Source organism: Durio zibethinus, chromosome 25, assembly GCF_047325235.1.
Source record: "Durio zibethinus cultivar Kanyao isolate XHJ-2024 chromosome 25, ASM4732523v1, whole genome shotgun sequence".
Classification (NCBI taxonomy): Eukaryota; Viridiplantae; Streptophyta; class Magnoliopsida; order Malvales; family Malvaceae; genus Durio; species Durio zibethinus.
Window position 1 is genome coordinate 5,450,777 of NC_143186.1, and position 9,343 is coordinate 5,460,119.

At 30.3% G+C, this 9,343-nt stretch overlaps 1 long non-coding RNA gene across 9 annotated transcripts; it reads left to right on the forward strand.

Moving 5' to 3' along the window:
* Positions 1-4,570: 4,570 nt before the first annotated feature.
* On the forward strand, positions 4,571-8,415 carry LOC149511538 (uncharacterized). 9 transcript variants are annotated; one of them, XR_016333670.1, is made up of 5 exons: positions 4,571-5,462; positions 5,882-6,516; positions 6,643-6,783; positions 6,885-6,977; positions 7,956-8,415. It is a non-coding gene; the product is annotated as an uncharacterized LOC149511538 (long non-coding RNA). The 9 variants fall into 9 exon arrangements; XR_016333666.1 differs by having other exon boundaries at positions 4,571-5,003; positions 5,149-5,462; positions 5,882-6,783; XR_016333673.1 differs by having other exon boundaries at positions 4,572-5,462; positions 6,670-6,783.
* The last annotated feature ends 928 nt before the right edge of the window (positions 8,416-9,343 follow it).

A 9,343-nucleotide genomic window follows, 5' to 3' on the forward strand; every position in this document is an offset into this window, starting at 1 on the left:
TCTATATATAATCAAAACATGACAATTAAACAATTGATCATTCCATTAGAACCCAATTTAATTTATTACTTTATAAAAGTGATAATAGTTTTAGTCGCAGATCAATTTATGCCTTTCTTTTTTATGTTTTCAAGCTATTTCCCATCCAGTCTTTATGAGTATCAATTTTTCAAATAAATATAATATAATTCATTAAACTCAATTATGTAACCAATTTTAGTATATGCATAAACTTATGCAAAGTAATCAAAATTTTGCATATCGTTTTTTGACTTTACACTCTAATGAAATTAATTTTTGATGTGTTTATCACATTTAGTAAATCTTTTTACCAATAATTATGCAAAAAATAAAATACATGCGTCTAATGAAGATTTTTTGAAAATGAATATTTTCATCCACGAAAACGTTAATCCTTTGACACCTCGAGTCTCCTTTAATGTTAATCTCCAAATCATGCCAATTTCTTTTCCTTATAGCTTCTTTAGGCAAAATATAAATTTCTCATAATTGTCTTTAAATTGTTATAAAAAATAAATAAGAGAAGAGAAATACTAGAAAAGAATTTTTGGTTTAAGGTATGAAGAACACTTTTTTTAAGGCAATTATGCTTTAGGATACAACAAAGTCCTAAACTCTTCAATAAGAAGTAATGAATATGGTTATATTAAAATATTTATTTATAATGAATGAACAGATATAAACTTATATTCAAATGGTTATAACTTTTTGTATAATCATAACATTTATGAATAATAATCTATTTATATTCAAATAGTTATGATAATTTGTTTTATGATAATTGTTTCTATTTAAACATAATTATTTAAAATATAAATAAAATTAATACAAAAATTAACTTTACTCATCAATAATTAAAATTTTTTATCCAATGTGAAATATACTACATTCTAAACTACTAACAAATGTGAGAAGAGGGAAGAAAGGAGTTTAAGTTTGTATTTTGAGAGATCAGCTTGTGTTAAGTGTGAAGACTCACAGAAGAACGATGATTTAATAGAATTTAAGGTAGAGACTGTTAAGAATAGTGACTTAATTCTCATAAGAGATTTGTTTGAGATATTTTTTAGATTGGTTAGATGTTACTTGATGGATAAAAAAATTTATGAGAGAAGAATTCTAAGAATAAAGAAATTTTCGATAATTAAATTTGTATGCTTATAAATAATGAATGTTTCTATAAGATTAAGTATGAGTGAAAGATGTAAAATAGTAATAAGGTTTCATTGGGTAGATACTTAATAAGATTAGAGGAGATTAAAATGATTATTATAGGTTTGAGTGGACTAAAAAGAAAGAGATAATCCACGTAGGTGTGGTTAGCCACATTGGTCGGCAAAGGAAAAAGACGGTCCCATTTTTATACCTTGGTAAATACCATACTTTGTTGAGATTGGGTAAATGAGCCTTATTGGTCGGCAAAGACGGTCGGTGTCGTAATTAGACTTTTGGCTTGATGAGTCATCCCATGAATGCATGCATGCATTCACAAAGGAAAAAGCTGGTCTTTTAAGGATGTACCTTCCTCTGACATGTGGATATATTACCTGGCTCTGACTAGGTTAAAGCTTTAGTTCACCAATAAAGAAAAAGAAAAAGACTATAGCAAGGTTAGGGCCCTAAGGAAAAAGGACAGTTTTATGTTTCAATACAATTTCAAACTTCTGCACCACCAAGAAAAGGAAATTTGAAAAGCAAAGCAATGAGTCATATACACGTATTAAACAAATAAATGAAACGGCCTATCATCGCGCGACTTTAACATTTGTACGTCTAAAACTAGCGAAAACTCGAGTAAATCGACAGGTCATCTTGACCATATATATATATATATGGTTTTTATAGTAAATGGTGGCTCGGCTTCATTGTTTTTATCGCTAACTTCGAACAAAGGAGGAAGAATGAGGATTTTCTTGGTGCGACGTCGTCTTGATACGATTATGATTAGGAATAGATGTTTCAATTTGCGAAATAAGCATAAGGTATGTAAGATAAGCGCTTTCATGTGTTTTAACTGAAAATTAATGTTATATCTTTAGGAATTTTGGTTATTTTTGCATTTCTGTTGGTTGAAACTCGAATGTTAGGCTTCTAACAATTCCTTCGTAATTGTTCTATGGCTAGAACAAAAAGGCGAGGAAACATGATTTGCAAGTGAAATGTAAACGATTGAAGGACGAGATGGAAGTGATTAGAAAGGGCCAAAAAAACATCAAAGAAGGACAATTACAACTTGCGGAGAAACTTAAGGCGATTGAAATGGAATGTGAACTACTACAGAAAGAAACCAAGCTCATGATCCAGAGAAGTGCCCTTACTCAACTTCGTCTGGCTCTCATGTTTAATATACTCAAAGCACGAGAAGAAGGCAATTTCGCTAAGGCCGCTACGATCACTCAATTGCTACGGTTGGTTTTATATATGATAGTTTGATTTGATTTTGTGCATATAATTCAGAGGTTGACTGAATTTTCTTTCCCTTTTTTAGGATAATTATAGCAAGGGATAACATACAGCAGCAAACTTTGAGGAACAAATGATCACTTTCAGAGGATCAACTACAAGAGAATTATCAACATATAATTTGAGAATTTTAGTTTGAAAGTCTTTTACGTTCGAAAAAGGGACCAATGGTGGAGTACTTGATAAATTTTAAAGATGGTCAGTTTTCATTCTGTCATGTGTGGATGAATTTTAATTTATGGAATATCTTCTGAAGAATTGATACCAATAACAGCTATTAATCTATTACCAATTGATTTTTATTGAATAGCTAAAAGTTTATTATGGAATTTGATCTAGGCTTTTCAGCTGCCTACCAATTCTATTATGGAGTTCTAACCATATATAATTCTACTTTCTTGGGTTCAAGTGTTGTATTTCTGAAAAAGTTGATGACCCAAAAAGAAATTATTGATCTTGTGTGCATGCACATGTAGAGTTCACCTCACTGACCAATTATGCAATTGAAATCAGCTATTTATTGTAGCGTTACATATATTTTTATTGCTGAAATTCCATAAGACTCTTATCGAAGGAAGCATTTTGTAAAATGGTTGACAAAGGGGAGATATAAGAGAGAATATCAATCGGCAGAAAACATGGGAACGTGGGAAACGGAATTTCTGAGAAAGTGACATTGTCGTATGTATCTATTGCCTTTCGTTCTCTTGGCTCTTTTTTTTTTTTTTTCTTAATAATTATTGTGTTTATTCAAGGAAAATTGATGTATTACGGATACAAAAGATGTTACAACAATAATCAAGAACATGGAATCTCCCCCTAAAACTGACATGAACATGAATAAAAGAAACACCCACGTTAAAAAAACATACAAAACATTACAAACAGATTGAATATTCAACCGAAAAGTCATTTGCGATTTATTTATTATACATAAGAATTAAAAGGTTTCGAGATGATTCATTGACAATTCATTCGTTAGTCATTTGCTGTCTTCTTATTTTTGGAACGATTCATACAATCATTTATAAATTCTTTTAATTAAAATAAAATGTATATTCACTATTGAATTTGGTTAATAAACTTTTAATTTTATTAATTTTTTTTAAAAAAATCATAAATTAAATTATTCAGTAAATTTATTGAATATTCTGTTTAATCAAATGTCATAACAGAATTAATTACCCAAAAAATGTCATCATAGAATGACAAATTTGATGACTTCAATTCTCTTTTTGTTAAGAGTATTGAGTGCCGCAATAGAATTTTGTCCTATTCCATCCTTTAAATCTCAACTCATCGTAATATGAAACTGAACCTAGGACTTCTAAAAGTTTATTTGACATAAATTATTATATTGCATTTAATTATTTCATCAAACTTAAATCGTAATTGCGTTATAAAAATTTATTAGGTATAATATATTTTTTCAATTAGATAAGTAATAAAATAAAAAAATTTAATAATAGATGAAATAAAAAAAAACCTTGATCCTAGCTAATTGGCAGCTAAAGACCCTATTGGTCTTTTTATTATTATTTTATTATTTTTAAATTTTTTGGAAAAATGAAGCAGAGTTGTTATTAAGACAAAAAGAGGAATAGAAGACTATAACCAGGCGACAAGGTCTGAATTTCGATGTACTTCCATCTCGGCGAGAGCATTAGCAAAATGATTTGCCTCTCTAGGGACATGTAGGAATGAGATTTTCTAATCACAAAAGAAAAAGTTATACAACTTGTTCAGAAAGTCATTGTAAATATCAGGGGTTTTTTTTTTTTAAAATAAAATTCGAAGATAAATAAAGTATTTAAATTTTATATTAAAATAAAATATATCATATTTCATAATTTAAAATAAATAATTATAAATTATATATTTAAAATGATTATAATAAATAATTATTGATAAAATTTAAATTTAAAATTTTTTTATTAAAAAATAAATTTTAATTAATTAAATCAACTTTTTATCGATAATACTAATAATAATTACCCCTTGGAGTCGCTTTCAACAATGGCCTCAAGAAAAGGTTAAGAATTAACTTCCACAGACGATCACTACAAAAATATGCAATTTTAAGCGTATTTATTTTTTGGGGGGTTTTGAGGAACCGTCGGAGCTTTCCATTGACACTTGTTTTTTCCTAACAAAAATGAAACTGCCGTTAGGCACTAATAATTTAAGGACACTAATAGCCTCCGATGGTAAGAAAGAAAAAACTCTCCTCACAAGATAATTTTTTTCGTCGTCTTCCCTCTTTTTCTTTCTCCTTTTTGCTCTCTCTCCTTGTTTTCTTCTCCCTTCTTTACCGATTGAAAAATTAGAAAATCCAACTAACTTTTGAAAACCAAAACCAAAACCTCTCTCAAGTCACTCTTCTCCAATACGATTTCAAGCTATTATCAATAATATTTTAAAATCAACCCTAACTTTGGTATCTCTAATCTCACCATCATCATCGTCATCTTGCCTCCATAGGTTCATCATGTCACTGCCAACATCGTTTCTTCAACGAGGTAATTTCGCCAAAATTACTCATTTTGTCACAATCACGCTGTTTCTTCAGCCAAGTAGGTTCGCTAATTTTGATTTTTGAAAGAAACCTAAATAACAATTATTTTCTTGTTTCTATGTAATTCATAGATTTTTAATCTTTTCCAGATCAAGTCTTGTTTCGGTCAAACTCAAGTCCCATCCAACTCAAGCATTTTTTTTTCAAATGTATGTTATATGTTTTCAGTTTTAACTATAAATGACAAATTTAAGCTTTTTTGGGGTTAATGTTAGGGAAATTGTCAACCAGATAGCCCTCTCTTTGTCACTTTAGCTAACAATTTAGTTACTTAATTTATGTTAATTCTTGGGAAGCTTGTTGGGGGTCATGCTAAATTAGCCTCCTCATTGGGAACTCATGGTCAATTTTAAGTTATTACCTATGCGGTGTGGTGGCTGCTGCTTACGGACCTCAAACTATGGTAAGAATTCTGTTGAGTTTATTCGGTTGCTTTGTTTCGTGGATATTGTCTGGCAGCATGCACATAATTCTGGCACAATATCAGTTCATAGAAAAGGGGATGGTTGCTTTTAAAATCTTATTTAACACCTTAAGTGATTTCTTTAAAGTCAAGTATACCATTCATTGGATTTCATTGGATCGGTTATATGGAAAGTACCCATTTAAGGTCAATCATATTAATAATTTAAAATATTGTAACTAATTTAGTGATGTAGTCATTTTTCCTAAGAAAATACTCCTGGGTCTCTTTCTAAGATATGTGATATGGAGTTTTGTTTTGCACAATGATGTTGCTTTTGCTGTGTTTGTCACTTTAATGCTGACTATTTTTTCTTCAAGAATTATTATCCTTGCCTTATCAATTATTTTCTAATGTAGTGGAGAACTGTGGTCCAGTATTTGCTGGAGCTTGCAAATCTTTTGCACTTCCTTCTCAAGTAATGCATCTGTTGGATTTGAGATTAAAACTAGTCAAGTTTATTATGTATTTAGAGTCTAGATGGTGAGTCTTCTTCATGATTTTTGTTTCTTGATACTAGTTTGAGTGTTGGGTAAAGGAGTTGAGTTGATTTAAATTGTTTTAATGCCCATTGTTTCTCCAATTACATCAATTTTATATCATTTTGTGATTCCACTTGTATATTAAAGCAACTGTCACAATCCATAACTTGGTAGAAACTTATGCTTTGGTTGATATTTTGTTTCCTTAGTTGTCCTGCAGGTGGTAGGTTGTTCTGGGAACAGGAGTGTTTATTACTTTGAAATGGTAAGGGTGAGAACTGGTTTGGTGCGAGTAGACAAGAATAGATGTTTTTTCACCACCACTTATGCCACTGCATTTTGTGATATCTTTCACCACTTATGCCACTTAGTGGTGCTCTACCATTATTGTTTAATAATTTTAATCTTCTCTGTTGGAAAGATCACTTGGTGAAATTGCTTGGCATTCGCATGAGGAACACATGATTAAGATTTTTGCAATTATCTGGCCCCACAAGACTTAAATTTTGCAGGTAAGCAACGCCATGCATTTATAGTGAAACATGCATGTTAGACATAGATTCAATAGAGGAGAGACTTTAATCTTTTCGAATAATTTGTCATTTTCAATATTGCACATGGTTTAATCTGGTTTTTAGTTTTTGGGAACTTGTAAGTATTTGCAGAAAAAGGATAGAATTCATTGCATTGAGAATGAAAACGGAACAGAACAAAATAAACAACAAAATATCCACTGCCCTAGACAACTTGTCAATGATGCTTTATTAAAAACAACGAAGGTAACATACTTAAGAATAGTAGTTAGAGTTGAAGCATACATAACAAATTGATCGTGCTTGAATTTCACTATTTATTGTTTATTGTGTTTTCATGATTGTAGACTCTTGCTGAATTGAATAGTGATCGATGAGCCAAACAAGTTATGATTCACACTGCAGGCTCAAAAAGCTTTGCTACTCTTGTGGACAAGAAGGTATTTTGTTTCATTACTTTATTTTTGACTTTTGAGGACTCAAACTTGACTTTAGTTAAGCTTTGCTACATCTCAGAAATTTCTTAGTGCTTGCATTGTTAAGAGTCACCATTGACTTTTTGGTGGTAAAATTTCTTAATGCCATCTAGTATGTTTTGTTGATAGTTGAAGTTGTGTTGTAACTTCAACATACTGCCAGCAACTAAACTTTTAGAGCAAATAGTTTAGTTTGTAAATTTAGTTTTATTACTCTTACTTATTGTATTAATGTAATTTTAGTTTGTAAATTTAGTTCTATTACTCTTATTGGTAAAATTTAGCTTTGCTTCATTGCTCTAAACAAACTTCTGGGTCATTAATTGTTGGGCAATTGTACATATCCTGTTTATCTTATCCTCATCAAGTAGGTTTTTCGCCTAATTAATTGTTGGGTTGGAGGTCCTAGAAACATAAATAGTACATTACAAATAGGTTGTTGAAGTATTCAAGAACATTAAATATTGCTAGATATGATTTTCTTCACTTACCATTTGCTTGGTATTTGGTAAAGAATTTAGTGGGCACAGAGATTTAAATCCACCTTTGATGGCCCAGAAATGGGAAATTCTCTTGACAACTACTAAGGATGGTAAAATCTTGATGATCTAGAACCCTAAAAATCTAGCAATTTATTTAGTTTATGAAAGTTTTAGTTTAAATTATTTGGAGATTGAGAACTGACTAAATGGGAATGTGAGTTCTGTTTCCCTATTCTTTGCTTCATACGTGCATATTTACAAGTATACTTACACGTATGCCTCTCCTAAACCATAAATTACTGTTTGGCCAAAAAAAAAAAAAAAACCATAAATTGCTTCTATGGTTTCTAAGTTATCTCTAGAGGGACTTTTTGGAACCTCCTTATGGACTCAGGATACTCATTTTCTAGATGACATGTACAGGTTTCTATTCTAAATTTCTAGCACATTTCAAATGTAGGTGCTTTTATTAATCAACTAAAGTTGCTCCAGCAATCCAAAAGCCTATATCAGAGTATACAAAGAAAGTAAATAACATTTCCTCCAACTTACCTACAATGGCTAAACATCGCGGTCAAGCCACCTCACCTATTCAAGCTCAGAGCAGTGAAAGGACCTTGGTAAATGTTCAATCAGTATTTCATGTCATGCACACGCTGAAAGTATTTTGGAACTTTGAATATATGTGTTTGTAGAGCTCATGACTCATTGTTAAGATATTTTTTTGGATCATGTAGGAAAGTAGCTAGTTTAAAGTAAATAGCTTGACTTTTGTCAATGTTAGAAAATCACACCACCCTTTGTTCCGACATCTATCCATTTCATTCTCTTTTCTAGCACCAAATATGCAATGATAAGCTTTAAGTGACCTTTGTGCTCGAGGGTAGATTTGAATTATAGTTGTTAATTTCATTTCAATACCTATCATATCAATCCATACATCTCAGTTATACCAAAAGATGATACACCTAAAGATAAACTTTTGTATGGATTTGCTACAAGATAATACTAGTCATTTTTGTTGGTTTTGGCTAGTTTTGGTGAATTGGCTTATTTTGGCCGGTACGTGATTGTGAAACATATTTTATAATTTCTCTTTTCTAATGAGTCCCACCTCGTCTTAAGCTTAATACTAAACTGAAAAAGGAATATGTTTGAGGATTTAAGTGATAATTCTATTAAATAAAGTTATTTTTAGTGCTTAAATAAGTTACTTTTGCTTTGTTTTTGGTAAAATAAGCTTATTTTTACTCAAAATATGCTTAATGTGTTGTTTTGTAAGAAGTCTTGAAGAAAATATTGAATCATGATGAATTTTGAAGAATCTTGAATGATTTTTGATACATTGAAATGAATTTTGGATTATTTTTTATATGTTCTTGATTATTCTTGGAGCTTTTGGAGATCTGGGAGTGAAAGTGTGAAAATTGTGCAAGATTTGCTTTACCAAACCTATAGGAGTTAGACTTCCTCCATCGAAGCTTAAATTTTTGAAAAATAAAGAACTCCTCTATTTAGGTTTCAATTTTGAAAAAATAAAATCATGTCCAGGAAAGCTCCTTCGCAATAAAGGTTTGAAACTTTAAAATTCTCATTCAGGAAAAGCTCATTCTCAACAAAGGTTTGAAACTTAAAAATTCTCATCTAAAAAAGTTCCTTTTCCAAAAAGACTTTGAAATTTAAAAATAAACACATAAAATTTTTAAAATCATGTCCTAAGGTTTTATAGATCATTTTAACCTTTAAAAAAGTTCCTTTTTAATAGAGCCATTGAAACTTTAAAAAAATCTTACCTTAAGTGATTTTTTGTATCTCATTTGGATCATCATTGATGTTTTTCATTGTCTC